Genomic DNA, 13327 nt, shown 5'->3' with positions numbered 1-13327 from the left:
TTATAATTCAAGATTCCAACGGTATAAAAAGGTATTCAGGGAGGAAAGTCCTTGCACCTCTGTCCTGTAGCAACCCCTCCCTCCCTAGTCATTTCTCCTGCATCCTTTGAAGGGTGCTTTTGGCCCATGCAAGCAAACACATGTATAAATACAGTCTTTTCCAGCTCTTTTTTAACTCAGTGGTAATAACAAAGCACACACTGTTTTTTCCCTTGTTTCTACTTAATAGAATACCTGAGATGTTTTCGTCTCTCAGGCGGAGCTTCCTCATTCTTTTGAATGCCTCATTCTTTTGAATGCCTGCATTCAATGGTTTGCATGCTGGTGACTACATTTGAGCAATGAATTCCTAAAAGTGGGATTGCTGGGTTAAAGCGTTTGTGGAGAGAGTGCTGATCCCCTTCCACACCCACCCCCCTCATTTCTCAATGCTCCTCCAGGACCTGCCCAAGCAGCATGGTACTATTCCACTGTACGTCATTCTAATGTTAGACCCAAACGGTCTACGAAGGATTCCAACTCGCCCAAGAACCGCCAAGAGTCGAGAGCCGCTGCAACACGCAAGAGGTTTATTAGGAGCCGATGCACCGGGGTTCCCTGAACCTCACGCAGGAGGCCGATGGGGAACCCCTAAAAGCGGAATCACATACTTTTTATAGGTTTATTTACTCATAGGGCGGGTATATTCTCACAATGATTGGGTAAATGTGGTGACTTTTGAATTCATTGGCTTAGGAACTTTTGCCCCACCTTCTGGCCGTTATAGTTGTCTGTTCATTGTGGCGGTTAGGGCGTATACCTGTTACGGGCAACTGGAAAATTACCCGCTGTCTGGCAAGTCCCCATCAACTGAAAAACTCCAAGAATTGGTTTCGATAGGGAGAAGGAGTGGCGCACGATAGGGAGAAGAATTGGTTTCGATAGGGAGAAGGAGTGGCGCACGATAGGGAGAAGAATTGGTTTACGGGAACAAGTGAGGGGGTGGAAAGTCCCTAAAGGCCCCACATTCCCCCCTTTTTTTTTTTTTGTAACTAATTTCAATCATGGAATTTCAGTTTCTTTTTGCGAGTTTTGGTATTGTTGCCTTAGCATTAAAACTTGTACCGTACTAATGCGTTCTCTAATAAAGGCTATCAGGCGATTCAGAATGCATGGTCCAAAAGTTAAAAGCAACAATAAAATAATGAGGGGCCCTAACAAGGTGGAAACTAAAGTAGTAAGCCAGGGAGATTTATCAAACCATGATTGAAACCATCCTTTTTGATTTTCCCTTTCCTGTTGTCTTTTGTCCAGGCGCTCCCTAAGTTTGTCCATAGTTTTGGTAATAGCCCCAGAATGATCAATATAAAAACAGCATTCTTCTTTTAGTGCAGCACATAGTCCGCCCTCCTTAAGGAACAGCAGATCTAATCCCCTCCTGTTTTGCATTACCACCTCTGAAAGCGAGGTGAGGGATTCTTTTAACTGAGTTATGGAACTTTCTAACGCCCGGAGGTCAACATCTACAGCTTGCCTTAAGGCATCATAATAGTGGGGTTGTTGGATGAGGGCTGTTGTACCCGTTCCTACCCCGGCTGCCATTCCTAGTCCTAGGAGTACAGCCAGGGTGAGTGTTATGGGTTCCCTCTTAAACCTTCCTCTGCCCTCATATTCATCTAGAAAGGATGAATCTGAATGATAAATGAGTCTGGGGACCAGCTGAACTAACAAACAAAAATCGGTTGAAGCTTTAAGGACCTCTAAAGAAATGCAGGGGGTCAATCCTGTGTTACATGCCCACCATCCATCCGGAGGAGGGAGGAGATACCCTGAGCCCTGTGGGAGGCTTAAATTGGCACAAAGATGTCGGTGGGATGAGGGGGGCGTTCCTACACATGTACCGTTTCCTAATACTGAGGCCAGGGTCAATTTATTATTTTCTTCTTGTTTTCATCGACATTGATCTGGAGTGTTAACACTATTATAATTAGAATTATATCCTATAGCATCATAATAAGGGGGAGGAGCAGCATAGCAAAGCCAACATGATTTGGTAGCCTCCGGGTTTGTGGCATTTAAAACCTCAAAAGCCGCCTGGACCAATGAGAGCATTCGGTCCCAGGGGGGTCTTGGGCTTGATTGTCATTCTTTTTGGCTCAGAAGTTTGGTTTTTTATCTCTGGTAACGCTGTGGGAGGGGCCAAAGGTAGCGAAGAGTGCCCTATCTCAGGGTTGGGGCTTATAGGAACTGGAGTAGGGGTTTCAATTTTTAGTTTGATGGTCATTAGTAATCCATCATTATATCTTTTTTTATAAAACCTGATTCCCCATGAATGGCCATTTATCCAATTTTTATCTTTTTTTCCTGGTTCACTAAAAGAGATCTTAAGGGGATGGCACCATTTAGTACATTCAGGCCTATAAGTTAAGGGGTTGGTTGGGTGTGTACAATTGGCTGTCACCTTAATAAAGTCCCAACCAGAGGTGGGCTTCCAATAGGTGTCTCCTGTGGTTTCATATCCCCAGCTTTTGCAATAAAAGTTTTCAGTTCCTCCACATTTATAATTAAGGGACCTGTGGCGATGGAACCCGGGGCATATGTAGAAAGCAGGAGCTCTGAGCCCAGTCCTCCGAATCCCGTTTTTGCAACCCTTTCCGGAGGAATCAGCTCTAGTTGATAAAAATTTTGGAACATTATGTTGATCATAATAGTCTTCTAAATCCCAACCGGGAGCCCCTATGGCCAGTTTACAAACATCAGGAAAAAGGTTTGGCCACCAGGTCCATGGGGGAGCGATATTGCTAACAGACCATATTACATCTCCAGTCTGGGAAATTACCTGCCAGGTTAAACGCTGGGGCAGGTGAGGACTAAAATTACTCACAGTCAGTAGGGGTAACAAAGTTAAAGTTATAAGTCTGATGATCGCAGAAGCTTGAGCTTGAGCGGGTTGCTGGTCTTTTGGGCTCGCCATTCCGATGTTGCAGATGCTGGTGTGGCCTTCACGTGTGAAGCGTGGATCCACGCAGCGATGCCGTCTACCTTTATAGCCGTGGGGGTGGTGAGCAGGATGATGTATGGTCCTTTCCACCGAGGCTCTAGAGTCTGGGTTCGGTGCCGACGGACGTACACGGAATCTCCGACTTGGAAGGGATGAGCCTCTGCTGGTGTTCCTGGTCGGTAAGCCTCTGCCAGCTGGGACCACACCTCCTTTTGGACCAACTGGAGTCCCAACAGCCTAGCATATAAGTCAGTGTTATTCTGGCAGTCAGGACTTAATTTTTCCCTTAGCGTAAAAAGAGGAGGTGGGGCCCCGTATAGTATTTCAAATGGAGTAAGATAATAGCGGGAGGGGGTATTTCTAGCCCGGAACAGGGCTAAGGGAAGGAGCACCGTCCAATCTGTACCGCCAGTCTCTATGGACAATTTAGTTAGGGTCTCTTTTAGAGTTCTATTCATTCTCTCTACCTGTCCTGAACTCTGGGGTCTATAGGCACAATGTAATTTCCAATCAGTCCCCAGGTATTTGGCCACACCCTGACTTACCTGGGCGACGAAGGCGGGACCATTATCTGATCCCATTACCTTTGGTGCCCCGAACCGGGGGAAAATTTCTTTTAAGATCTTTTTGGCCACCACAGTAGCTGTCTCCTTCTTCGTCGGGAAAGCTTCTACCCATCCTGAGAAGGTATCTATAAAAACTAGAAGATACCTGTTACCGTACCTTCCAGGGCGTATTTCAGTGAAGTCGACCTCCCAATAGGCTCCTGGGCGGTCTCCTCTGAGCCTTTTTCCGACCTCAAGTTTTCCTTTATGGGAGTTTACCTGTTGGCATGGAATGCACTCTCGTGCAATCTGCTCAGCTAATTTAGTTAGTCCAGGGGTATTATAACCTGTCTTGTGTAGTAGGGACATCATCTTTTTGGTTCCCAAGTGTGTCCATCTGTGAATCTGTTGTAGCATGGATTTTGCTTGTTGAGGAGATAATGTTCCTTTAGTTATGGCTGGGGTACTTGTTCCCCTATCATTTGGTTTCCCAGGACTCTCATCTGATAGTTCTAGTATGATTTCCCATAGAGCCACTTCTCGTGCCACCCTATCTGCCATGTTGTTGCCTCTTGTCACCGGGGTATTGTCCTTCTGGTGTCCGGGGCAATGAATGATGCTGACTTTAGTGGGGAGCATGAGGGCTGCTAGCAGTGCCACTATTTCTTCTTTGTTTTTAATTTCTTTGCCCGCCGAGGTGAGCAACCCTCTTTGTTGGTAAATGGCCCCATGGACATGGGCGGTAGCAAATGCGTACCTACTGTCCGTATAGATGTTTACCTTTTTGTTTTCTGCTAGTTCCAATGCTCTAGTCATGGCGATTAGTTCAGCCCGTTGGGCCGATGTCCCTTGCGGTAATGCGGCTGCCCAGATGACCTCTTTCCCGTCTACCACGGCAGCTCCCGCCCGACGCTTACCTTCCTCTAGGAAACTGCTTCCGTCAGTAAACCAGGTAACGTCGGCGTTGGGGAGGGGCTGATCCATCAAGTCTGGTCTGCTACCGTGTGCTGCAGCCAGTACTTCCTGACAATCATGGATGACGGTAGTGCTTTCCAGGTCAGGGTCGGGTAGCAAGGTGGCCGGGTTGAGTCCTGTGGCTGAGGTAAACTTAATACGATCTGAGTTTAACAGCAGGGCTTGGTAATGAGTCATCCTGGCATTTGTTAGCCATCTGTCGGGTGGCTGGCGAATTACACTTTCTAATGCATGGGGGCTGTTATCGTTAGGTTCTGCCCCAAAGTCAGTTTGTCAGCATCTTTGACCAAAGCGGCCACCGCGGCGATTATTTTTAAACAGGCGGGCCATCCTGCTGCCACAGGATCCAATTTCTTTGATAGGTACGCAACCGGGCGATTCCAGGGGCCCAGTTTCTGAGTTAGTACTCCCTTTGCAATACCTTTATTCTCGGCCACGTACAGATGAAAAGGCTTAGTGATCCTTCCCCCGTTCCTTTTTTTAGGGCATTCTCTTGCCCAATGACCTTTTTCTTTACAGTAGGCACATTGGTCCTTGTCTAATGGCCGCCTTCTATCCGTTGTTCGCCCTTCCTGTCTATTTCTGTCTCTACTGTTTCCTCCTCTGACTACAGTGGCCAGTATCTTACTCATATGTCTTTCTTGCCTCTTATCTCATCTTACCTCACGAGCCTCTTGTTCCTTCTGCTTTCTTTCTTCTCTTTCTTCTTCTGTCTCCCTCTTATAATATACCTTATCTGCCTCTTTTACTAAGTCCTGAAGGGAGAAACCTTGTAGGCCATCCAGCCTTTGTAACTTCTTTCTAATATCAGGGGCCGCCTGGTCAATAAAGGCCATTGCTATGGTGGCCTTATGTTCCTCAGAGGTTGGATCATAAGGAGTGAATCGTCTAAAAGCCTCCATTAAGCGTTCTAGGAACACGGTTGGCGATTCCTGGGGCCCCTGAGTTACCTTTCTTACCTTAGCCAAATTCGTGGGGCGCCTGGCCGCTCCATGGAGACCCGCCACCAGAGCCTGGCGATACATTTTCAGGTGCTCCTTACCTTCCGGGGTATTAAAGTCCCAATTCGGCCTGACGAGTGGAAACCCGGCATCAATCTCGTTAGGCAACTGGGTAGGTTGTCCATTGGCGGCTAACACATTCTTTTTAGCCTCCAGGAGAACCCGTTGCCTCTCCTCAGTTGTGAGGAGAGTCTGGAGGAGCTGTTGACAATCATCCCAGGTGGGTTGGTGGGAGAAGACAAGAGACTCTATTAAAGCAGTAAGAGCCTGTGGGTTTTCAGAGAAAGTAGGGTTATGCATCTTCCAATTATAAAGATCTGCAGAGGAAAAGGGCCAGTATTGAAGGGGCCTATTCCCGTGGTTATCGGGGGGGCCATATTCTCTAAGGGGTAAAGCAGTAGAATCCGGGGAAACAGCCCTCCGGCTTCTGGTGCCCGCCGAGGGACCCCCTCTTTCCGCCATAACAGGTGGCCCTACTGGTGCGGAGGGTTGTGAAGCTGGGGGTCCTAGGGGCGACATGGGATTTAGGGCCGGAGGATAAGGAGGTGGGGAATCTAGAAGAAGCAAATCAGACTGCAGGTCAGGATATATCGCCTTTGGCGGGTCCGGGGCAGCAGATGACTTTTCCGTGTCTGGGGTTTTCTTCAGGGCCAATATCTCCGATTGTGCTGGAGCGCATGCAGACGTGCCTGTTGAGGAAACAAAGGGCCGGACCCACGGAGGCGGGGAGAGAACTAGATCTTCCCAGACCAAGATATATGGTATCTGGTCTGGGTGTCCGTGGGGTCCTGTGTTAAAGACCCTAGACTTGACTAGCCCAACCTTATCTAACAAAAAAGATCCTTCGGGTGGCCACCCTGTCTGAAATGTAGGCCACTCAGAGGTACACAGCGTTTGCCATTTTCCTTTCCTTACTTCTACCGAAAGGTTGTGGGCCCTAGCCCTAACTTCGGTCCAGTGGCTTAGGGTAAGAGAAAGAGTCGTCGTCATAGTTTGTCCCATTGTCGTCCGTCAAAAGAAAGATAATAGTACAGAAAAACAATAAAATTTCAAAAGACACACATTGATATTGCCGCCGCGAACTTAAACCCGAAACCAACTCAAATTCAGATGGCAGCTTATATAACCTGCCAGAACCAGCCGCCGCGAACTTAAACCCGAAACCAACTCAAATTCAGATGGCAGCTTATATAACCTGCCAGAACCAGCCGCCGCGAACTTAAACCCGAAACCAACTCAAATTCAGATGGCAGCTTATATAACCTGCCAGAACCAGATGAAGGGGAGACAAAATTTGTTTCTCCTTCCAGATGGACCACCAGGGCGTCCCCCGGGGCCCGTGGACACCAGCTTTCGGCACGTCTGCCTAGCCAGGAGTCCAATACAGATTTCACAGCAAGCCGGTTCGCACGGCTTTTTCCTAATGGCGGCTAGCAACAAACAAACGACAAACAAACAGACAATTGGGCTCGAGCCTACCTGATACCTCCGACTCCCGATGTTCTTGTGACCCGGGGGCGAGAGGGGATCCCGGACGAGCCCCCAAATGTTAGACCCAAACGGTCTACGAAGGATTCCAACTCGCCCAAGAACCGCCAAGAGTCGAGAGCCGCTGCAACACGCAAGAGGTTTATTAGGAGCCGATGCACCGGGGTTCCCTGAACCTCACGCAGGAGGCCGATGGGGAACCCCTAAAAGCGGAATCACATACTTTTTATAGGTTTATTTACTCATAGGGCGGGTATATTCTCACAATGATTGGGTAAATGTGGTGACTTTTGAATTCATTGGCTTAGGAACTTTTGCCCCACCTTCTGGCCGTTATAGTTGTCTGTTCATTGTGGCGGTTAGGGCGTATACCTGTTACGGGCAACTGGAAAATTACCCGCTGTCTGGCAAGTCCCCGTCAACTGAAAAACTCCAAGAATTGGTTTCGATAGGGAGAAGGAGTGGCGCACGATAGGGAGAAGAATTGGTTTCGATAGGGAGAAGGAGTGGCGCACGATAGGGAGAAGAATTGGTTTACGGGAACAAGTGAGGGGGTGGAAAGTCCCTAAAGGCCCCACACTAAGAGATGAGAAACAATATCCCAGAAGAGTTTTAATTTGCAATTCTCTTTGACTAAGGTTGAGCATTTTTTTCGTATATTTCAGAGAAACTTCTATTTTCTTCTCAGCGAATGGCCTGACCCTATCCTGGGTCCATTCTTCTGTTGGGTTGTTCTTTTTCTTATTGATTTGCTTTAAGGAAATTGTCATATGAGTTGGAAACATTTTTTCACAGTTTTATACTATTTCTTTGACTGCTTTTGGTTTTTATTTTTCTTTTGGATCATGCAAAAAAAATTTTTTTTAATTAATTTATTTTTAGCTACTTTGGGTCTTTGTTGCTGCACATGGGCTTTCTCTAGTTGCAGCGAGTGGGGTCTACTCTTCGTTGTGGTGCGTGGGCTTCTCATTGCAGTGGCTTCTCTTGTTGCAGAGCACGGGCTCTAGGCGCACAGGCTTCAGTAGTTGTGGCGCACGGGCTTAGTTGCTCCACAGCATGTGGGATCTTCCCGGAACAGGGCTCGAACCCATGTCTCCTGCATTGGCAGGCGGATTCTTAACCACTGCGCCACCAAGGAAGTCCCGCATGCAAAAAATTTTTTAATGTAAGTCACATTTATCAGCCTTCTATTAAATGGCTTCTGAAGTATGTGTCATATATAGAAGAGTCTCCTCAAATCAGAGATTATAAAAGAAATTTATGGCTCCTTTTAGTACTTTTTTGGCTTCATTTGCTTCATTCTTTTTAGAGGCTGCATAGAGTTTCATGGTATGAGTATGGCATAATTTACTTCACCATTCTTCTGCTATTGGGCATATGGCTTGTTTCCAGTCTTTTCCTATTAAACGTGATGCTGCTGTGAGTCCCCTCGTACATGATACTTTGGTGCACATGTGGAAGCATATCTGAGGAGGCATTCCTAAAAGTGGAATTGCTGGATCAAAGAGTACGTGCATTTTAGATTTTGAAACATATTGCCAAATTACTTTCCAAAGAGGTTGTCCTGCGTTCCTCCTTCCAGTTGTATATGAGAGGGCCTTGCCAGCTCTTTTTTTTTTTTTAATGAGAAACATCTTTGTTTATTTTCTTCTCAAAATATTCAGTGTGTGGACAATGGACAAGCAGACATGCTGGAATGTTTGGGATAGAGACCTTCCTCAGCAGGCTGGCCTAGTGAGTGTGTTTGTCTTATCCTGATACCTGATGGGCAGCCTGTGGCTGCCCTCAAAAAGACACTATCAAATATATAACATGTCTTTAAAAGATTTTCGCATAAATTGTCTATTGGGCCACAAGAAACTCCATGCCCCTTATCTCTTAGCTGGATGCTGCCTTCCTTTCTGGAGGAGAAAGTGAAGAGGTTTGTCTTCATGTTGTATTGGAAAGAGACAGAAGTTTGAAAGAACTGCACTTCCATATTTTACCTCTAATTAAAACCCTTCTTTATACTGAATTATTGCTCTTTTTACACATTTTAAGAGTAATCATTCTAAATACTTGAGACCATTGAGGTTTTGTCTCATCCCCTCCCCCTTCATCTTCACTCTCTTTAGCAGAACTTCTCTCATCATTAGCTGATGTCTATTTTTATTTGTGAAATTTGTTTAATAGCATTTCCATCTTGCTAATTTTAAAGGTAGCCATCGTCTCTCTCCATTTAAGAGAGAAAAGACCCAAAGCACAAAGGTGTTTTTACACCTTTTGTGTTTTTACAACCAGCTCTGCAAACTTGATCAAGTTGTTGACCCCTCAAAGTCTGTTGGCTTCCTTGCTCAGAGCAAGGACAGTGAAGACAATGGGCTGCCTGGAAAGTGAGAAGAAAAGCATGGGTGAAAGTATCTAACTTGGGGCCTGCGTTATCAGTCTTCTCTGGCTGCCATCCCAAAATACCACACACTGAGGGCTTTAACACAGAAATTTATTTTCTCACGTTCTAAAGGCTGGAAGTCCAAGACCAAGGTGTCATCAGAGTCGGGTCCTGATGAGAGCTCTCTTCCTGACTTGTAGACGGCCACCTTCTTGCTGGGTCCTCACGTAATGGAGAGAGAGAGAGAGAAAGAGAGAGATATCTCTGGTATCTCTGTCTCTTTTTATATGGACACCAATTCTATGGATTAGGGCCCCACCCTTATGACCTCCTTTAACCTTAAGTACCTCCCTGAAGGCCCTCTGGGGTAGGGCTTCAACATATGAATTGGGGGGATGAGAGGGGACACAATTTTGTCCCTAACAGCCTAGGACACAAAATGCAGCCCACAGGCCGAGCATCATGAAATCAGCATTTACCCCAGTGAGATGAAATCCACGGTCCCTGTTGTGATCCCAGACTGGGCTCCTGACTGTGCTGCCAGCCTCGTGCCTCCCCTACACTGCGGACATACCGCTTTCTCTCAGATCCACCCTCAGACCATACCCTCTCCTGCTTCATGCCCCCACATGTATCCCTCACCCAGAATACCCTCACCTTATCCAAACCCTACACGGTTTTCCTGACCCCCAAGACCAGGTCAGGCCCCAGGTTACCCACCCTGACAGCCCCATGCACATCCTTCTGGGCACCACTTGTACCATCTGGGATGTCTTTCCACTGAGCTAAGTTCCCTGGGCAGAGGCCCACTGAGATGTGTCCCCAGCATCCCACAGGGGCTGGCACAAAGTGGATGTTCAGGCGGTGCTTGCTCTCAGACCACTCACGCTGTGCACACACGCTATTGCTCACTTGAAGGCTCGCTTCTGTGATGGCAGAAAATGTAGTTCTTCCCTCTTCATCTCAAACTGCTGGCTAACTGCTGGCACCAGAGCTGAGAGCTGTCCTTCCTCAGTCCTTATCATGCTTTGTTTCTCCTCCCTTCCTTCTTTACCTAGAGTCAGAATCCTCCTTGCCCCACCTTTGCAGCTGACTGTGTGTCTCTCTCTTGGTTTATCACTGAATGGTCCCACGCTGTGCAGGCAGCTGGTTACCAAGGCTCTGTGTGGCCAGAGGTCACTCCTGCACCAAACGGTCTGGACAGGTCATGGAGCTTCGAAGCAGCTTTGGTCCTCTTGGCACCCCTGGAGACGGCCACAGCTGGCTCTGTCCCTATCTGGACAGGGCCCTGCAGTGTGATCATGCGAGCAGCTGCTGTGCCACTCGGTATTTTTAAAAATGGGGGTTGGACTCAGCTGAGCCCGTGGTCAGGGAGAGCCACTTGACCACTGGAGAGAAAGACCTGAGCTGTGAGCAGGTGCCCTTGGACAAGAAGTAAACCATCCTCAGTCAAGGCCAGGGAGGCAGAGAGGGCAGGCCATGCACAGGCCTAACAGGCCAGGGGAGGGAGTGGTGGCCGGAAGCCCACCCAGTTCTCCCTCTGTTCATCCAGTCATGTTTTCTGCCCCATGCTCTGCCCTGACCCCATGCCAGGTACTGGGGCACTGTGCTGGCCGCTCTTCGTTTTCATGCATCAGCCCAGCAGACCCTCTGTGAGCACTTGCTATGTGCCAGATGCTGTGATGGGTTCTGGGATCCCAGGGAGCTGTCACTGGGTGAGCCAATGATATCCAAGCACCAAGGACTGTGATGAAGAAATAGGCCATGCTTCAGAGCAAGGTGGTTCCAGGAACAAGGAGGAACAGAGGGGCAGGACCAGGAAGGCTTCCTGGAGGAGGTGACGTAAGCACTCTGCCCTGAGGCTAGCTAAGTGGGAAAGTTCTCAAGGCCATTCTAGGCAGGGGAATAGTGGGTCCCAGACCTAGTCTCTGGGGGTTCAGCCAACCCTGCTTAGTAACCTGATCCTAGGGTACCTGGAGAGGAGAGTCAGAGAGCCTGAGGACCTAGAAGGCCGAGAGACACCATTAGAGCCGGGTCCCTGTGTGGGCGTGCCCTGGCTTCACTGGGTTGTGGGGGCTTTTCCCAACTTTACCCACCGTCTCCAGCCCTAAGAGGGAGAAAAACCCAGGAGGAAGCTGGAGGCTCACCCCCATCAGGGCCACTGCAGGGGGCTGCCTCCTTCAAGCCACACCCATTAATGAGACACCCCACCCAAGGAGGAGGACCCTGGTGCCCAGGTGGGGGCTGAAAAGGCAACAGTAGGACCTGGTCATTCATTCATTCATGCAGTCAACGATCCCGCATCCCTGTGGGGCTTGCCTGCTACAGCAGGGAGACAGAAATCAAAAAACAACCTCTAGTTACATCTGATGCCCATGGTGCTGGGGAGAAAGATAAGGTAGGAAAGGGAGAGGAAATGGCAGGCCAGGTGTGGGGTGAGGAGCGGGGGTGGCACTGCCATGGGGTAAGTGCTGCTAGGGACCACTTTTTTTTGCTGCCAATTCCATTGGGACCTTAATAATGTGAGAAAGGAAGCCAGTCCCAGGGTCTCCATCATCACTGGTTACCCGCCTGCTGGGCCTCTGTTTCCCACTAGCCCTGAAGAGTGAGGGGCTTCCCTCCACCTCAGTCACATCTTTCAATCTGGCTCCCCGCAGCTCCCCCCGCCCCACCACCACCATCCAGCTGCCTGTCTCCTCTGCTCTTTCTCTGCTCCCAACTCATCATGGGTTTTTACCTTGGGAAAAAAAAAAAAAAACCCAGGCATGGAAACCTCTTAATACAAACCAGATGAGGGGGCTGGTGAAAATGTTTTTCTCCACATCAATCACCCAGATCCTTGCTGTGCTGAGAATTTGGTAAGCCCTCATCAGAGCTCCTACCAAGAATCCCTTCCAGACTTTGCCTGACGAGACGCAGGGAAACAATGCCGCCTTCTGTGTGTTTAGTGAAGCACCTTTTTGCACGCACTCACCCCCACTCCCGCTTGGATTCAGGTGGATTTGGGAGTCAGCCTGTCCTGCTGGTGCCGACAGGGGGGCTGACCCTCTGCAGTGAGGGGAGCTGCAACGTGGAGTTGGGCCTCCCTCCTGCCAATAGTCAGCGGCCCCATGGTCCCCCCACTGAGCCCTGTGCAGTGCATGCCTGGAGGTCTGAGATAGGAAATGCTGGATTTGGAGCATGTGACCTCTAGGAAGCCCTTCCCCAAATTAAGCTTAGGAATGCAGGGGCCATCAAGCATCCATGAGGGCTGGTCCTGGAAGGAGAGCCCTCCCCTCCCAGGGCAGAGAGCTCAGCCCAGAAGCCAAGTAATGAATGGATGTGAAGGCGCCTTGTGTACAGTTAACCAGCCATGACAATGTCATCACTGCTGTCCATTGTCCGACAGCAAATCTGAGCCGATGCCCTCCTGTCCCAGACTGTGAGGAGCGCTGAGGCCACACACCCAGCAGGCCCCTCCTGACCAGTGAAGGATCCGGATCAGGAAGCAATGTGACCAGGGCTCCAATGAGGAGGGGGCATGGGTTGAGGGAGTCAGAGAGGGCCTTGACCTAGCCAGGGCCAGTTTAGGGTGACTTCCTGGCTTCAGTCTCCTCAGTAAGCACAAAGGGGAAAATAGCACTGGGAGGGGGTGTTTTGAGCAAAATAATGAGAAGAGCGTGGCAGGTGATGGTAGCTGAGGTCGTCTGTACCAAGTACGGCAGGAGCAGATGTCTTTGCAATAGACTTGAAGGTGAGGCAGAACTGGTGGGAGGAGCCTTTCCAAGCCAAGGGCAGCAGGTGAGGAGCCCAGGGGCATGATCAGGGCTCAAATGCAACTGGAGCTAGAGTGGAAGCAAGGGGGTGTGAGGGGAACAGAGGCAGTGGGGAGCCCATGGAGGGCAGGGAAGACCCCCGAATGGCCCCACTAGGGCTAGGAGGCATGAATTTGGGGCAGGAGAGGATGATCAAAGGCTTGCACCCCTCTTTT

The 13327-nt window shown here is 49.1% G+C and overlaps 1 protein-coding gene across 1 annotated transcript in view; it reads left to right on the top strand.

Annotated features, from left to right (window-relative positions):
* COL23A1 (collagen type XXIII alpha 1 chain) overlaps nt 1-13327 on the top strand; it is a 365892-nt gene that overhangs the window by 249488 nt on the left and 103077 nt on the right. The gene's annotated exons all lie outside the window — the stretch shown is intronic.

This window comes from Phocoena phocoena, chromosome 3, assembly GCF_963924675.1.
Source record: "Phocoena phocoena chromosome 3, mPhoPho1.1, whole genome shotgun sequence".
Taxonomy (NCBI): Eukaryota; Metazoa; Chordata; class Mammalia; order Artiodactyla; family Phocoenidae; genus Phocoena; species Phocoena phocoena.
This window is presented reverse-complemented; position numbering and strand designations above follow the sequence as displayed.